General features: G+C 44.5%; 1 protein-coding gene across 3 annotated transcripts in view; it reads left to right on the forward strand.

Moving 5' to 3' along the window:
- Positions 1–15,502, forward strand: part of shrb (charged multivesicular body protein shrub) — a 44,843-nt gene extending 29,341 nt beyond the window's left edge. The window contains exons 6-7 of one of the 3 annotated variants that reach the window (XM_077646668.1): positions 3,736–3,864; positions 15,199–15,502. The gene's annotated coding sequence lies outside the window, so the exon portion shown is untranslated. Of the gene's footprint in view, positions 1–444; positions 3,940–15,198 lie in introns of those variants that run through there. The other 2 variants (XM_077646669.1, XM_077646667.1) reach the window with 2 other exon arrangements.
- Positions 15,503–17,395: the final 1,893 nt, after the last annotated feature.

Genomic DNA, 17,395 nt, shown 5'->3' on the forward strand with positions numbered 1-17,395 from the left:
GAGCAGCCGGTCAGGGCGACCACGTTACTCGAAGGAAGAAATCGAAGTCTCTCTGGCGTCCGGGGCAGCTCCCTTTATAACCATGGAGTCGAGGGCAAGAAGGAACGGCTTGGGATGAGGCGCCCGATACGGCGACGCTCTGACATGTTCAGACGTGACGTGCGCGTCCGCCAGGCCGGCGCCGGTCAGACCTCCTCGCCTCCCAGTTGGGGAGCTCCTCTCCCCGGCTGCCGCGCTTTGACAAGCGTGGGCACCAACATGCACACACACACACACACACGCACACACGACGACACGTGGCATTGAAACCTGCCTGGACGCGCTTGGCGGGAGGCGTTGCGGCAGCGAAGAACGGGCCCAAAATGACCGCCACTTTGAACGAAGCCCCGGCGTCCGTTGCATCCGCGCCGGCTATACCGCGCGTCGTAGGCGAAACGTAACAAGCCCCTTCAAAAGTGGCTGCTTCGCTTGTGAGAAAGCCAAAGGGATAAATTAGTGCTGAGATAAAAAGAATGTGTCACTTTTACTGAGAACAGAACTGGGGCAAGTTGGAGGGTATTGTAAAGCTGAAGGACTGGTAGTGACACCACTGTTGAATTTCAGCACCTTTGGGCACTGGTGCAATTCTTCACTGGCCACAATTGATTCACCACTTTTCTTGAGCACTGTTCCATCAACCTCGTTGTAGTTCATTGAATGCTGCTTCCATTTTGCTAAGCAGGAAGAATAACTACTTACCTGCAGTGCTGAACATCATCCACCTGGGGTTAATATATATGCAATTTTCTTTCATGATGCCCTCAGTGTAACCCAAATAGCAGTCAGACTACAGTATGTGATGTCATTACTTGTGAAGTTTGGCACACAGTCTGGCTTGGCAACTAGTTTCGGTGTACTGTCGAGCCATCATCAGGGATGTGCCTTGCTCTTTGCAGTGTTATGATAGCCTAAATTTTAGGGCTGACATCTCGGACTTGCACATCGCTCTTTGATAAGTACTTTCATTCATGAAACTGGCAGATCTACGAAAAGCCATGTTTAGATGCAAGAATTTGGAGGTAGCATACCTTTCATTCTACTGACTCGGCCTATGGAAAATTTTACAGTTGAACCTCGTTATAACAAAGTTGAAGGGTCTCAGTGATTACTTCATTACAGCCGTAACCTCGTTATAGCCCGTGTTCACCGAGCTTCCAAGTGGAATCGTCATTTCTTCGTTACATACATTGTTTCTTTAAAACCGTTTCATTGTAACGAGGTTCGACTGTATATATGCGCCAACCTCAAATACAAGATTTCAGGAGCAACTCTTTCATTTAAACTTTGAGTTTTTGAGCACATTTGCTATCTGTGTGGAATTCAAGTGAATGGAATTCCACTGTACAGTGGAACCTCATTAATTTAAGTCCGTCGGACTGCGAAAAATCATCGAATTAACCGGGTTTTCTATTTATCAAAAACGGACGAAAAATGAGAAATAAATGTCCGAAACGTGGCTGTATCAACACTGCACCTTTATTTCACCTGAAAAACAGTCACTTGAAGTAGTCATCGATGCGTGACTGCTTGGCGCGGTAGTTAGCCGCACCGTAGGCTGCGTCCTCCAGTCTGCTTACAGTGCGCAGCAATTCGCTGTTACCGCCGCTACATTCCACAAAACTGCGCACAACGTTCAGCGACTCAATGACTGCAGCTAAAGCTGGTCCTCGGGCGGGCTCAACATTGCCTTTACCTTCGTTGGAAGGCCCATTGCTACATATTTCTCCTTCCAAGTTGGCATAAGACGTTTGGACATCAGGTTCAGTGCTCAAATAGTCCGCAAAGTTCAATCCGTTGCCCCCGCCGCCGTTTTCTTCGTCGAAGTCGGTCATGCGCGCACACAATGACTCTCCTTCATCATCCAGTGTGCAGCTGCCATCAGATGCATCCTCAGAACTGCCATCTTGTTGCTTGGGAAAACCGGCGTGTGTAAAGCAACGCCTGATCATTTCTCCCTCCACCTGCTTCCAGGCGTACACTATTAGGCAAATGGCATCCAGCAGGTCCACGGAATATTATTTGCCATTTTGATAGCACAATAAAATCCTTTTAAGCAAATGGCAGGAATAAATCTTCTTCGCTTGCAGAATAACGCCTTGGTCCATAGGCTTCGATACAGCTGTAACATTCGGCAGCAGGAAGGCAAGCCTAACTGCTTTCAAGTTCTGGATGTCGCCGTGGGCTGGGCAGTTGTCAACAACAAAAACAACTTTTCGTCCCCCGGTGCAGCAAACTTACAGTCCAGGTGCCTCACGTACTCCTCGAACAGCGCTGCCGTCATCCAAGCCTTTTTGTTACTTCTGTACAGCACGTCATCCTTAGGACGAAGTCGTGCGTTCTTGAAGCAGCAAGGCTTCTCCACTTTTCCGATGATCAGCAGCGGGAGTTTGTGACTGCCAGACATATTCGCACCGTTCTGTCCTTGGGTTGTTTTTTTCCCGTGACTACCGCATCCTTTGGGGCAAACATCTTCGTTGGCAGCATTTTATAAAACAATGCGGCCTCGTTCATGTTGTAAACATCAGGTTCTACGTACTGCTGAAGCAGCGGAGCCAATGTGTGCTTTTTTCAATTCTCGACAACATTTGGGTCGATGCTCCTGCTTTCACCGCACACTGTCACGAACGTGAGGTTATTGCAATGTTTAAATCTGGACAACCAGCCGTTGCTGAAAATGCTGCATGGCCCAGCCACAGTGCAAGCTCATAGGCCTTTTCACGCATCGCGTGCCGTTCACAGGCAGGTGTGCTGCATTTGCATGCTGAGGCCACTTTATCTGGCGTCTTCAACGTCCGGATACGTAGGAAAACGAATCCTTGTCCGCTTCGTCGAATGCGTATTCCCGTAGGCCTCGAGGATCTTTGTCTTATTCTTCAATGTCGTCGAAAGTGTCAATAAAGGCACCTTGTGATTTTCCGCCAGCTATGTTTTGGAGCTCGTTCATTTTTCAGCCTCCTCAATTAGGCACACTTTCTGGCAGAGAGTCAGAGTTCTGTACTTCGGCATTTTCTTAACACCAACATCGCGCATGTGGCCAAGAGTAACTAGCAGAGCACAGAACACGTCTGTTCGCGGCACCGAACGATCAAAACGCTACAAGCAGTGCCTGCCACAAGCTAGACAAACAAACAACGGAAACGGAACCAGAAAAAGTTTGACCTAATGGCACCTGGTTGTTACTTTGTCAACTAAAGGTAGCCTCCAAAACCTGTGGTTGCACTGTGCAGATGGCTGAGGCACAACAAAGCACTGGAAACAGAAAGTTTATTTAAAGGGCCACCTCGCTGCCACTCCGGCAACTATACTGGCCTCAGAGACTGGCAACTGTACTTTTTGTGCTGATCACGGAGGCACAGAAAATTCACGGAGGCCATGGTTTAAACTGACGTACTATACGGACAGGGGCGCGCTGGCTGTTCAAATTATCCGGCAAAATTTGCATGCAAACTGTTGGGACCGCCAAAAACCTTCGAATTACGCAGGATATCGAATAAACAGAGTTCGAATTAACCAGGTTTTACTATACCAAGTCTGTTTTATTGTATGTCTTCAGTTCATAGCTGATAATTTTAGACAGTGTTTGCTGAGCTTTACCTGTTTAAATGCTATATTTGTTAGCTAGATGTCTTAATTGTTCTCTACCACTTAGATTAGGATTTATTTTTATTGTGCTATTGCTTTGTTAAATCTCCCCAGGGCAGTGAAAAAGTGGAGTATGACAAGATTTATCAAGGACCTTGGAAACCCTTCTAGCCTCATGCCCACAAGCAGAATGTTTCACAGATGTCTTGCTTGTCTCTTTCCTCATTAGCTAGTTTATCACTGGTAAATATTATTTAGTTCATCCTTACTATCCTTGCTGAAGTGCAGTTTTGCCTTCATTAAAATGGTGAAAGCAGTGCTGGGGGCTGCTGTAGCTATGGCATTCATCTCCTCTTTCTGTATCTTCGTACACCGCTGGTTTGTTTGTGCATATGAGCGCTTCTTAGCAATTTGACATTTTATGCACACGAAAATGTACAGTTCGGCACCATAGTTTTTGGAATGCGAAATTCATATATAGTAGCCTAATAGTTTGGAAGCCTAGAATGCACTTGCAAACAGAATGGGTATGCTGTGCACTCCCCGGCACCACCTTCCCTATGTGCCCCTCAATCTCAAGCGATGCCTCTAACCAACAAGGAAGTGCAGCTTTGTTGCATGTTCCGTGTTCTCAAAACCACTGTCACGCCCGGTTGATACGCATCGCACAAGGTCTCGCAGAAACGGCATCTTGGGCCTAGTTCTCCGTGCGCTCGCCGCGGTGCCACTGCTCGGGGACAACTGCTTGCAGGGAAATGCTTCAACAGCTGCGTCGTTATACCCAGTGCTGACTGTTTGAGGGCTTAAATAGTGCGCTGTATAGCTCCCTTTAAATTCTGCATTTTTAAGCCGCCGTTGAAAGGGCCAATTAAGTCACAAATCACCACAGCAGGTGGAAATCCCCCTTTTAGTGTACGCCTGAACGCTACAGCTGTTTACACGATGCACGATCAGGCGAGCGGCTCTGCTTCAATATGGTACGTAAGTGTGCCTGAAGCTTTTGATCAACTTTTATTCACTTCTCGCAAACCCATGTATGTTTCCCAGTTGTAGCAGATACAAGGACGGGGAATGAGATGGACACACCCGGTGCTACACACGGCCCATGTACGTTCTCTGGTTTACAATCTTTCTGTGAAGAGCTCTTATCGAGTTTCCCAGTTATGCAACTAACTTTCCTGCGATCGCAAGAACTGGTTATTGTTTCCTATAATGTTCAGTAGATTTCCGCTTCGCGTCATGTTGAACATTGGCTCTTTATATAAATCTGTATATGCGTTGTAAGTTATTGTAGTCTAGAAAAAGGGAAAAAAACATTCAGTATCGAACAGTGCGGACACAGACAAGCACAAGAGAGAAGGAAACAGACTAACACAGCGCTATCAACTGAAGGTTTATTTCTGTGCCACTAAGTATAAATACATAGATGACACCAGTGTGGAAAGATACACAGCGTGCAAAAAAGAAAAAAAAAATGTGACAACAACAGAGATACTCGGGAAATCAACAGATATTATCAGTCCCCCAGAAGTCGCAACTCTTTTTGCAACAGTGCTGACGAAGGGGCCTGACACATGCATATCCCTGCTTCAATATCATGTTTGCCTCGATTATTTATTTCCCTTGCAGTTTTGTCGCAGTTTTTTGCGATCACTGCTGTTTCATGGTACAGCGGCATGCACCATTTTGTCCTTCTTTTTTGCCCATTCACAATCCTGGCAGTGAATTCTGAGGTTTCCAGGAACTACTTTTGAAACTTTATAGCAGTGTTCTTTTAGTCTTTCATTCATACAGCATCCAGTCTGCCCTATATACTGGCCATCTCAGGGCAGAGCAGTCTTATAAGCGACCCTCTTATCACCAGGGACGAAGCGCTGTTGGTGCTTTAATGTGCACTTAGCCACATTGCCATTTTCTTCATTCACAGCTCGGCACAAGCTATCCAGACGATCAGGTGCAGAACACACAGCATCAACGCCTACTTTTTTCCCAACATTTTTGAGGGAGTGTGAAATTTCAGCCACACTTCTCGACGCTGTAGTTCTCAGGGGAACTCGTGATACCTCACGGTTGAGTCCTTTCTGGCATTCATGACACACAGTGACGCACAGCAGTTGCACGGCATCGCGCCCCATACAAGTCACTGGCTGCCACACACATGTGCACAGAAAGCCCAAAGCGTGCACGGCAGACACGAGGCAAACGCTCTCGGACACGAAGCAATGCGCGCTTCGAACAGTGGTACCCTCACCAAAAACGGCAGTCGCAACGAAACTCCACCGGGACGCGCTCGCCCATTGTCGGCGGCGTCACGTTGCTGGCCACACCTCGCTTTGCATCAAGTGGCCAAGCCACTGTACATTACTGTCTTAGTAGATCTATCTGATCCTGCTTGATGGTTGTCGGGATTTTTATAAAGTGCCTGTATCCATACGGCATACATTGAACTCAGTGGCATTGCAACTAAATCAAAGTTGAACATTTACATTGTTGCAAACAATTGTTTCAAAGTGCTGTGCAACAATTGCAACAATTTGCAACAATTGACGTACAGTCGACTCCCGTTAATACGAAGTTCACGGGGACCGCAAAAAACTTCGAATTAAACGAACTTCTAATTAAGCACAAAACACAAAAACAGCACTTTATTTGTAGCAAAATAAGGTATTTTCTCTAAGAAAAATAGTCAGTCATCTTTTTCTGCTGCTTCTTGCTGAATCGCGCTGCTGAAAGCAAGTTCTGCAGGCTGTAGATGTGGCAGAATGCTTCTTCCGCATCGCCTTCAGCGGCAAAGAAGCGCTCCACGAGAGCAAGGCCCGCAGCTGCATCGGCAGCCTTAGGTTGCGGCTCGTCTTCAAAGTCATCGTCGCTTCCTGGGGCCGAATAATCTCCACAATCTCGTTATCCGTCAGTGCACCGCATGTTTCGACCGCCTTGTCTACGGCGACGTAATATTCAAAATTAACGTCCCCGAAAGCATCACCAAAATCAGTGCCGTCAAGTCGCTTTTTGACGCTTCCTCCGATGAAATTGCAGAGGCATCCTCCGAAGAACCTGCCGCAGAACCGCAAGCCCTGAAGCAGTTTGCGATTGTTTCTTGTTTCACACGATCCCATGCCCGCGCTAACATGTGGATGGCACTGAGCAGGCTCACCTCGTATTTTGTGGAGTTGTCCATACACAAAATCATGCGCTCGAGGAGGTGCCGCCTGTACAGGACCTTAACATTTTTATGATGCCTTGGTCCATTGGCTGCAAAACAGCTGTTGTGTTTGCAGGCAAAAATACAAGGAGTACTACACTCAAGGCTGGCACATCCACGTGTGCACTGCAGTGATCCACAAGGAACAACACCTTGCGGTTCGAAGAAGCAAACTTGCGGTCCAATTTGGTTATCCAGCTCTTGAAGATTTCGGCTCTCATCCATGCTTTCTTGTTCGACTCATAGTCCACAGGCAGCATCTTTATGCCTTTAAAACATCTCGACTTGGCGGCTTTCTCGATCACAATTAAGCGACATCATTCCATGCCAGCCATGTTAGCTACGATCAGCACTGACACCCTCTCCTTGCTGCGTTTTCCCCCTGCACAGTCTCCGTCCTTGAATGTCAGGATCTTCTCTGGTAGGAGCCGATGGAAGAGTGCAGTCTCATCTGCATTGAAGATGTCTGCTGGCTTGTATTCGCTGAGATATTCACGCAGCTTTTCGTCCTTCCACGTGGCACACGTTTCCTGGTTAACGGACGCTTTTTCGTCGCACATGCTCTTAAAAACGAGGTCATGGCGATGTTTGAAGCGCGTCAGCCATCCATCTGACGAAACGAAGTCATCGATCCCCAACATTGCTGCAAGCGTTCGGGCTTTCATCGCAACGATGTCTCCGCTGAGAGGAAGTTTGTTGTTGTTGCTCCGGGCCTCCCTAATCCAAACCAGCAGAGCCTTCTCCAACTCTGGGTAAGCGCCGGTGCGCATTCGCTTCCAAGACGTCGTGAACTTGTCGTTCTCAAATGCATCCATTATTGTGCGCTTGTTCTTGACGAAGTTTGAGAGTGTGTTCGGCTTGATTCCGTACTTCCGCGCAATGTCTTGTTTGGCAGCACCTCCCTTCTCAACTTCCTTCAAAACCTCGACTTTTGTTGCCAGGTCGAGCATGCGATAAGAGCCGCGGTTTGCCATGGCTATCAACGGTGCGACTACATAGAGTCAATTCCGAAGCATACGATCACCCCCGGAACAACCTAGCCAACGAGCTATCCGCACAATGCAACAAAGGCGCTCGACCAACACACACCTCGACATACGCTGCGCACGCTGCAAGCCTAATCTCACACAATCTCGCCACTGCCAGTATTCAGCGCTGCGTGCACCTATGACACCCGCGTGGCCGGAGCTGATCGCGGAGGGCACGCGCGGCAGCCGCTTCACCTCCCGCTGGAGCTGATCATAGAAACCACGGCAGCCGTAGCAATGAATAATCGCGCCGCTCCAAGAATGGCGGCACTGTGGATGGCTGCGATGGTGATGACACCAACGCGGAGCACGGAGCTATTGTAGCACTTGAAAAATTTGACATTCTACCAAAGAATGACGGTCATCTCAAGGATTCCGGCTGAAAATTATTTTCCAAATAAACAATATTACTGGATGAGGACTTCAAATTATCGAGCGATTTCTTCCATAGGATTACATGCAAAACTGACGGGACCAGCTCTTCACTTCTAATTATCCGAAAATTCCATTTAAGCGGCTTTGAATTATCGGGAGTCGTCTGTATTACGAACCTTCGAAGTAAATAAATGTGTGCGCAAGGTGGAAGCTTTTGTGAAAGAAGTAAACCGATTTGAAATAAAGTAAATGAATTGTGCATAAACAGGACAAAAGAAGAAAAGACAACACAAGTGTTAGCTTACTGCTGAAGGTTTTGTTTATTTTATTTTTTCTTAGTAAACTTAGCGAAGTTTATGAATGAAGATGTAGAGTTTATTCTAAAGCCAGTGATGTGAAGCCATATTGATAAACCTGGCTTGCAAAGTCACGTCTGCACACCAACGACTGCTGGCTTTTTGTTGGACATTCTTGTGATTCTGGCAGAGGATTGAATTCTGTTTGGGAAAAGCCATAAAACAGAAAGGTTGACAGGTCAGGGTTGGTGGTCATACCTCATGTTCATGACGGTGCACACTGATGTGAGACTCGTTTGAAACATTGAAATTCGGGCTTGTTGGTTCATACTTCGGGGCAGTAGCGCAAACAGGACAGGGGACCAAGGACAAGAGACACACACAGCGCTAACCTCCAACAACTTTATTGGAAAAAAGCACAACAATTTATACATGCAAATATTGCCGTGTCATCACAATGCATGCGCAAAACTCAGTGCGAACGTAGGAATGCAATTCCTTTTTTTGAGAGTCTGACAGAAGGAGTGCTTACACAAGCACTTCCCAATCTGGCTATCTTTTCTGCTTCAATAATCTCTCTAGTGTGCTTGTCCTTAATTTTCCCAACTAAAAAACACTTGTCGAGTAACGGCCTGCACTTTACACTTGTGTTGCAATGTTTCACAAGTTCTCCGTCATCTTCGTTTTTATTGCTTACATTGCGATTGTGCTCACGGAGGCGGTCGGTCGTTGAGGCATCGACCAGTTTGACCCGACATACTGTCGCCCACATGAGATCGGAATCTGGTACACTACCCCTACCTTGCATTCAACAAATGGAGTTTGATGTTTCTTTGTGCACTCTTTGGACAAAGGACGAGCACATCTGTTAACCTTGCATGGCCGTTTAACTTTTCAGGGGCAGAAAAAACAACTGACACGTCTATCCGTTTAGCAATGCGCTTAAGATTGTGAGATATGGTATGCAAGTATGGAATAACTGACATTTTTTTCTTCTGTCTCTCCAAGGGCACATGCGCACCAGGTTGCAGCTCAGTGTTCAGCTTTCTGAGCAAACTTTCTGCTACTGAAATCTGAAGGTGACCAGGATAGCCAGCATGCGATAGCCTACTGCACTGTTGCAAGCTTATATACATCAAATGCGGACAGGATTTTCGGAGGGCATTTTGAAAGCACAGGTTCACAATCACTCTTTTTACCAGTTTTGAGTGGGCAGATTTGAAGGGCAGGAGAGGCTTGCTTTTGCGAGGTTCGTAGGCCCAGCATGTATGACCTGGGTGAAAGAGGATGCTAATGTCAAGAAATCTAAGCTTGTCATTAGACCGCAGTTCAAAAGTTAGAACAAGAGGTGTAAAGCTTTGTCTTAGCATAGTTGCAGTATGTTAAAAGCCTTAGATTCAAAGGAATCGGGATCACTGTGAATAAAAATTAAGAAATCATCAACGTATCTAAAAACTTTGGCAACCTACATATTGTCTAATCTGTCAATGAGGGCTGTGTCAAGTTTGGCTAAAAAGAGGTCACTTAGGATCGGGGCTATACTGGAGACAATACAAATTCCTTAATTAACAAACTGGCATCATGGGCAGACAGAAATGGCTTCCGGTTTTCTGCACAGAAAACAGTAGCCATTATTTTCTCACTCAAACGAGGATTACAGGCAGATCCGACCCTACATCTGAACGAAAGCGAGTTGCCCGTAAAAAATGAGCACAAATTTTTAGGTATAACTTTTGACAAAAAACTCACTTTCCTGCCTCATATTAATGCATGAAAAAAGAAAACTTCCGGATCACTGAATATACTCAGTCCTTTCACATAAACACTGGGGTTCTGACAAGGCAAGTCTTCTAAAAATTTACCGCCCTGTGGTACGATCCTGCTTAGACTATGGCTGTATAGTATATGTTTCAGCAAGGCCATTGTATTTGAAACGACTCGACCCAGTGCACAATTTAGGTTTACGCCTTTCAACTGGTGCTTACAGGACGTCGCCTATAAACAGTCTTTATGTTGAAACCAACGAGCCGTCACTTACAGACAGAACAGCCATGCTCACATGCTTATACAATGATTCTAAAAATCCGTTCACTACACAAACATATTTGTTACCCCATCGCTACAGAGTGCCCATCTAGAGTACTCTTTAACAATAAACCGCAAGCTAACCATCCACTGCTCTTGCTATTCGAAGACATGTGCCAGAACCTTGGCGTACTAGACGTATTGCCAAGCATTTCTCGAAGGCGAGGTCCACTACCGCCATGGTACAACTTTCCGGAAATCTGTGATCTCACTCTTACAGACTTCCGTAAAAAACAAATTCCGCAAGAACATATAGTACAAGAATTCCTCACACTTGAAGAAAACTACAGTAATTACGCAGCCTTTTATACAGATGGTTCAAAAACAGACGCTTACACTGGAAGTGCAGTGGTACACGGGAATTGGAATAAAATAGTAAGACTTCCACAGTGTGCTTCCATCTTCACTGTGGAATGTTACGCGGTCTGTGTAGCCATAGAAAAAATAGTAAATTAGAACCTTGCCAACAGTGTTATTTACACAGACTCGCTAAGTGTGCTCACAGCCGTTCATTCTAGAAATGCAACAACCCCGCTGCTTGGCGGCCTCATACACAACATTACAATAGCCCTAGCTCAAAGAAAAAACATAAAACTCTGCTGGGTACTAAGTCACGTCGGCGTAAAGGGCAATGAAAGAGCAGATTTGTGTGCTGCTCAAGCTTGTGGCAAGCAAATAAAGAATGCAAATGTGCTCTATAAAGATTGCATGAAATTACTACAATGTAAGGCAAGGAAAATTTGGCACTCCACTTGGGACAGCGAAGTAAATAACAAGCTACACTTAATAAAACCAGTGCTGGTGAATGGAAGTCATGTGTGCATCAGAAACGTTTCAACGAAGTCATTCTCTGCCTCCTCCGTATAGGCCACACACACATTACTCACAACTTTCTGCTAACAAAAGAAGACAAACCAGTTTGTGCATGTGGAGATGAACTTACAGTCAGTCACATTTTAATTTCATGTTTGAAACTGGAAATGGTACGGAAAAAGTGCTTCTCTCCGTTTTATTACCAATGCATCCCTTTTCATCCATCACTGCTCTTAGGTGAAAATGCAATTGTGGACATGTCCTGCGTTTTTAGATTTTAACAGAAGCTGGTGTTCTTAAATATATGTAAAACATGACCCAGTACTTTGCCTGATGCACCTCATCCACTTTCTCATTCCTGAGAAAAGGGCTCAGGCTTTTTTTTTTATTGGTTGGGGGCCTCCAGTCCTTGCCCAGCCAAGGACGGCTGATGAGGGTACCCAGCCTCCTTTGAAACCTTTAATATTGGCCATTTGTGAATCTTGTTTCGCTCTCAATACTGGGCACAAGGGTATAACCTTTCAGGCATTCTACACTGCCATATTTTTTTATACCTTTGTAAATATCTACAGAAAACAATTTCTTATACCTTGAGCTTGGCGCATGCCAGCCTTAGTCGCCTATGCGAAACTCAACTCTTCTGAAGATGAGGCTGATCATTCCACAAGATAAAGGTGGACCTCAGCTAAAAATTCTAAAAAGCTGCTAGCGTTAATACCTGCTGAGTTTTGAAAACCAGTGATTCCAAACTGGTCAATACACTCAACACATTTTAGTAACTTATCATGAAGCAGTGTGCATCAGATCAGTGTACAGGTCTTTGATGTCGACGGCGAAAGCACGAAGGTTATCACATTTACCCCACTGCATAAAATCAAGAATTTCGCTAGAATTTTTTTCTAAATACGGGTCTTCTGTTTTAAGCAGGCTCAGCTTACATTGCAAGAAACGTGACACCTGTCTTTGCCACTTGCCTTGTTCAGACACGATAGGTCTAAAAGGCCTCTGAGGTTTATGGGTTTTTGCACTAAAAAATACATGAAGAAAGTCTTGTTCTGCGTCTGAAATGCTCTTAGACAGGCTACACAGGTTGAACTTGTTACATAATTGTATCGCTTGCCTCTTAACTTTAGCTACCTTAATGCCCTCATGGCAAGCAAATACGGAAGGCACAGCATTATCAGCTTTTGACTTGAAGAGTTCAGGGGATGAAATTGCAAATCCACCTTCTTTATCGGCGGGAATCACCGTGAGACCACTCTCCTCGAGGAAGGTTCGGACCTGCTTGACTGGTTGTCTGGATGGGGCTGTATTGGAGCGGGAAAGAACGTCAGCGCCTTCCGAGATGCAGCGATCATACTCACTGGGGGGTGCATGCCAAGATATGCTGTGCACTAACGAGAGAAGTTCCGTTGGCGAACGCTTAGGCTGAGCTGCGAACTTCGGCCCTAGAGAGAGGACATGAGACAACGGGAAGTAGGTCCAGGGGTTCGAGGGCATGAATTGGGTTCTTAGCTGTTTGCGGCTGCAGCTTGACTGCATTCTGAAGCTAGTTCAACTGCATGATCCAGATGAACTCGGTGGTGCGAGCAGAGATGTGGAGGAATTGCTGGAGTCGACGAGAAGCTTCCGAAAATCCTGTCTGCATTTGATGTATATAAGTTTGCAACAACAGTGCAGTAGGCTATCGCATGCTGGCTATCCTGGTCACCTTCAGATTTCAGTAGCAGAAAGTTTGCTCAGAAAGCTGAACACTGAGCTGCAACCTGGTGCACATTTACCCTTGGAGAGACAGAAGAAAAAAAATGGCAGTTATTCCATACTTGCGTACCATATCTCACAATCTTAAGCACATTGCTAAACGGATAGACGTGTCAGTTGTTTTTTCTGCCCCTGAAAAGTTAAACAGCCTATGCAAGGTTAACAGATGTGTTCGTCCTTTGTCCAAAGAATGCACAAAGAAACATCAAACTCCATTTGTTGAATGCAAGGCAGGGGTAGGGTACCAGATTTCGCTCTCATGTGGGCGACAGTATGTCGGCGTAAGCAATAAAAACGAACATGATGGATAACTTGTGAAACATAGCAACGCATGTGTAAAGTGCAGGCCGTTACTCGACAAGTGTTTTTTAGTTGGGAAAAGTAAGGACAAGCGCACTAGAGATTATTGAAGCAGAAAGGTAGCCAGGTTAGGAAGCGCTTGTGTACGCACTCCTTCTGTCAGACTCTCAAAAAAAGAAGTTGCATTCCTGCGTTCGCACTCAGTTTTGCGCATGCATTGTGATGGCACGGCAATATTTGCATGTATAAATTGTTGTGCTTTTTTCTAATAAAGTTGTTGGAAGTTAGTGCTGTGTGTGTCTACTCGTTCTTGGTCCCTTGTCTTGTTCACGCTATTGCCCCGTCGTTCGGAAGGTCAACTTAAATGGCTTCCCATGGAGACTCTGCTGCAGGAAAAATATATTTATCATACGTCTGTTTTGGCGTGGGTAATTAACATCGTCTGGGACATATAGAGTTGTGACAAGCTGGTCTTGCTTATAACAGAGATACAATTCTTGACTATATCACCTCAGAGATAAGGTTAATAGTGTTCAGCTGAAACCTTGTGATAATCTGTTGCTTCATTGGTAGGCCTGTTGGTGCAGCCTTACATGTAATTGAGTCAGCATGGTCACAAATTGTCCTGACCCGTGCACCTGCAAAATTATAAAATGCTTGCTGTTCACTGCCAAAGCTTTGTCATGTGTCACTGCTGCATTTTATAACACAAAGCCTAATGTGTTAGCCTTTTTTTACATTTATCTCCTTTTGTTTGTTTGTTTTGTCCTCAGATGTTTAGCTGGACATGTGCTGTTTCTTTTTATTAAATCAAAGTGCCAGCTGGCCCAGTTCATTCTACTGTTTTGAAGAGTGGTATCCAATTGCATTTGTTTAACAGAAAGGCCACTTAACAACCTTTCAGCATATGGACATATCACATGTGACCAGATGTGCCTGGCATGGCAGCAATGTGCATCAAAGCAGTTGGAGCATTTCATAGCAAAACTCGCGTAATTTTGTGAATTTGATTTTAGTAATACAATTTCTTGCACCAGTTGGGTGCAGCATTGTCTGTCATTTTTAGCATTCTTAGGAGGATTCCAGTTGCTTATTTTAGATTTATGATCTAAAAGCTAGCTTAGCATGGAATTATTTGTCACTGAATTCCATTTCCTTCTCTTAGTTTTCTTGGAAAGCTTGCACCTGACATGGGTGTGATGTTTTGCATTGTGGCATTTCTCATATGTGACGATGTTGTACCTTTCATTCTGTCATTTACATTTTAGACTGTTATTGCATCTGTTTTCAGCAATTGTTTGCCTGTATTGCAGGGCAAGAATCCATCAGTTGTATTTTTGTTTCTTCTGTGTGAAGCAGCATAGCCTACGAATCAAAATTTTTATTAAATTGTGAATGCTTGAAATGCGACCTAATTTTTTCGATTTATGTTTATATCATAAATGTCACTTGTACATATTTATGCAGTGCATCATTCACTCATTTCATTCTTGCATTAGGCTGCTTAGGACCATGGTGTTTTACCATGCTTTGTTTCTTTGTGTCCTCCAAAATGGATACTTTTCGCTGGCTTACATATGAAGCTATGTTGTTACAAAGTGGTGTATCTGTCTTGCTGTCTGAACTAGAAATTCCTGTTTAGTGAGAGCTTTGTTGTTTTCTTTTCTGCTCCTGTCCATAGTAATAAGTTAATCGACCTTGTCCTATTCTTTTTCAGGAGTAATATTCCTTGACCCTGGCAACTGTCACTGGAATGGTTCAGTCACCTTTGTTGGTTAGCTGCAAGAGTTGAGCCAGAGGAAAGCTTATCTGCATGATATCCAGACACAAGCTGATTGCTATCTAAAAATGCTGCCTTGCTGTATCTGCACATGAATAGGACTTTGCATGGTAGGGGTTTTTTTTTTTAGTATAAAATTGTGTACATAAAATTTATCAGTTAATAAAAAGTTTGTGGCCATGGTTCCAGCTTGATCAAAGCTTTGGTTTGCTTGAATAAACGAGCCTTTCTCATGAGACAATGTTTATTCCATGTGACTTGCTGTATACAGTGCTTGTTGGAAGTTCCCAGGCCATGTGTATGACCAGAGCAGTGTCGAAACTACTATACTGTGTGTGTAAGACTTCTGTTGCTAATTGCCAGTGCTTTAGAGGTTTAAACAAAAAGGATGTCTCAGACATAATGAACAGTCTTTCTAGTTGTGCAAAGCACATGCAAGGTGTTTTCACCAAGGGATGCTAGTAATATATAAAAAAATTCTTAAGTTGGAAGGGTGTTCTCTTTGACATATTCGCACTGGTGGCATGCTTCAGAATACAGCTGTTGTTATTGTTGTTAAGATTGTTAAACTGTAGTAGTCAACATTTAGCTATTAGTTAAGCACCTCATTGTAATTGGGGATTTGTAGTTTGCCATTTCTGGTGGCCGTATCAGTTATTAGATTTTCGGAAATGAAATTCTTGTCTGGGATCAGCGCAGGGAATTCTGGCTGTTCGCACCAAAACCACAGGGCTAAGGAGTGCATGCAGCCACGTGTGTGTACTTGTGTTAATGTAATACCACATAACACACCCAATGGCCTATCTGAATAATAAACTGTTATTTTCAATTCTCAGCCAGTGACTGTTTACAGTTTCTGCAGCACTTGATGAAATTAACGTAATTCAAAGCATGATGATGGGGTGATACCATACATGTAATGCATTAGAGTTTGCACACATTTTATAAGAGTTGGGGTTGCCATGACAGTAAAATGCTTCTACTCCTTGACGCTTTCTGTTCACAAAAAGTTTTGTTGTTGAAGTGTCATTCAACGTGTACAGCTGTGCTAATGGGAGGTGGCCTGCTCCTACTGGGTGGACTATTCAGTGTTATCGTTATTTGTCTACGGCACATTGGTATTTTTCTGGGCTAAATGGCGTCGCTGACGTTGCCAGTAAAGTATCCACTTACTGCTCAAAGGCACAGTTAAGCAGTAACTTGATGAAATCATGTTCCTCTTGGCGCAATATACGATGACGGTCGTCGCTTACCGCCGCCGCTAGTACACTCGTAAAAAGTGGCAATACTTGGCGATATAGCGGTACATTTTCAGAGTAGCTCGATTGCTGCTGCTCCAGTCGCCTAGAGTCATATAGGAAGTATAACTGCTTTAGAACCCTGATTTTAAGACTGAAATTCAAAGTACGATAAAAGCAATGATGAAAATTCTTTGTTAATAAGTTTCATTTGGTAGGGACAAAGCGCAGTTGCGTCATACTACATTTTGTGGTAGTGAGACTTGCAAGCAATTAGAATTTTCTCCCCATACCTTTCCATAATCGTTAATATGTATGGCACAACAGCTTTTCTTGTTCCATTATTCTTACCAAGCTTTCACTTTGGCTAATGGAAACTTTCACAGCATTACTTCATAGTTTTCCTTGCGAAGAGCCATGTTATTATGGCTAAATTCACATTTCATGCCCAACAGTAGCCAAGCCAAGCCAAATACGAAACCTATTCTCCCGGACTATGCTGTGGCTCCATAAGCTTTAGCTTTAGGATTAGTAGTTATAAATGTTGTTAATGCAGGTTGTTTTTCACGAATGCTAAAAATACCTCCAAGGTAGAAACTGCATGGTCGATTTCTGCAAAGCTGGTGGAAAATTGAAACTTGGTTCTAATCCTTCTATTTTATGGTTCTGATGGAAGGAAATGACGCAGCAGCTGTCTCATTTCATGGTGGACACTTCAACTGTGCCGTGAGGGAAGAGAGGAAGGTGGGAGAGCAAGAAAAGAAAAAGATGCCCTAGTGGTCGGCTTCAGTACGGAATGATTTCGACCACCTGAAGAACTCTTAACGTGCATTGACATCGCACAGCACACAGGTGCCTTTTCCGATGGAATCTACACGCAAAAGGCGCCCCCGTGT

The sequence above is a fragment of the Amblyomma americanum genome, chromosome 1 (assembly GCF_052857255.1).
Source record: "Amblyomma americanum isolate KBUSLIRL-KWMA chromosome 1, ASM5285725v1, whole genome shotgun sequence".
NCBI lineage: Eukaryota > Metazoa > Arthropoda > Arachnida > Ixodida > Ixodidae > Amblyomma > Amblyomma americanum.